This window comes from Trichechus manatus, unplaced genomic scaffold (genome assembly GCF_000243295.1).
Source record: "Trichechus manatus latirostris isolate Lorelei unplaced genomic scaffold, TriManLat1.0 scaffold00214, whole genome shotgun sequence".
Taxonomy (NCBI): domain Eukaryota; kingdom Metazoa; phylum Chordata; class Mammalia; order Sirenia; family Trichechidae; genus Trichechus; species Trichechus manatus.
Genome location: NW_004444150.1, coordinates 2,183,106 through 2,184,769, shown reverse-complemented (window position 1 = coordinate 2,184,769; position 1,664 = coordinate 2,183,106).

The window sequence follows — 1,664 nt, the reverse complement described above, 5'->3', positions numbered from 1 at the left end:
TACTCATCTCAAGTGCCAGCTTTTGCCAATTCCAGTCAACAGCAGGGGCTGGAGCACTGTGTTAAGAAGGATTCGGAGGTCTTGTCTGGCCACAGTAGACAGATGCCCTGATGGGTTGGTTCTGTGGCTGCTTTAGGAGAGGGGAGTTCATTCGCCAGCCCGGCAGGAGATCTGTCAGCGTGCAATAGTACGCTTTCGTGGGTCAGTTGGAATGTAATGGAATGAGAGGTGGCCAGCTTACAAGCCCAGGGCTAGCCGACTTCACCTCGCCATCCCCCTGCCATTGGTAGCCGACGTCAGCTCTCCTTAAAAAACCCCATTACTGTCGAGTCGATTCCAACTCATAGCGACCCTATAGGACAGAGTACAACTGTCCCATGGGGTTTTCAAGGAGCGGCTGGTGGATTAGAACTGCCGACCTTTTGATTAGTAGCTGAGCTTTTAACCACTGTGCCACTGGGGCTCCCAGCACCTCTTAGGGATCTAGAAATTCTGCCAGTCCCTTGGACACCTCTGCTTCCCCACACAGCCCACACAAGCCAAGACCTGTTTGAGGAGTTACAACAGCCTGTAAAGCTAGGTTGCAGTTCTCTGGGTCGACAGTGGGTGGCACTCTAGTTCTTCCAAGCTGAAAGTTAGTCAGTTTTGCAACGTCAGGGTTTATAAAATCAAAACAACTCATTGAACCCTGTTGGCCCTAGCACTAAGTGATGTCCAATTCATGGAGGGAGGCCTTTGGGGAGACAAGAACTCTGCTTATTCCCGGCAAACAGGGTAGGTAACTACCGCAAACCGCTGTACAGGGTGGCTAGGAAACTTGTCAGGAGCCCTGGTGGTGCAGTGGTTAAAGCACTCAGCTGCTAACCAAAAGGTCCATGGTTCGAACCCACCAGCCACTCTGCAGGAGAAAGATGTGGCAGACTGCTTCCATAAGGATTTATAGCCTTGGAAATCCTATGCGACAGTTCTACTCTGTCCTACGGGGTCCCTATGAGTCAGAATGGACTTGATGGTAACAGGTATGAAATGCACCACGACTTAAGATACTTAGCTTCCTTCCCCAGAGAAGCCCATGTGCGCTGGGCCCGCCCTGCCTGGGTAGTGGGAGTATACATAAAATGAAGAGGAAACACGGTTAGGTGCCTCCACTGGGCCTCGGAAGCAAAGTAACGGTCAGGGTCGCTATGAGTCGGAATCCACTCCGTGGCACCTAACAGCAGCAATGCTGTGGCTGTTAGCACCCCTTCCACCACCAGAGGGCGGCATTGCCCCGTTGAGCGCCCCTTCTCCTGGAGCGCCGGTGGCCCATGCTGATTGGCTAAGCCCTGCCGTCTCCTGGCAACCGCCTCCCAGCCCCTCCCTCCCACGTTTCCTGGCCCTGGAATATGCTGCTTAGTTTGATGTGCAGGCGCCGGCTTGCTCTCTGTCCCCATGCTAAGGGGCCCAGCCGCTACCCCTGGATGGAGCGTGGGGGACAGTGGGAGCAGCTAGGGTCCCACATACAAGCATCTCTCATCTTAGCAGAGGGTCCCCGTTCTCACTCCTTGCTCTGGAAACACAGAACAGAGACAAAGAGGGAGGTTTCAGAGCCAGGACTGAGGCTGGGTCCTGTGACCCGCGCTGTGGTGGCCCCCTCACTTCCCTCCTTCCCAGGCTGACCATCT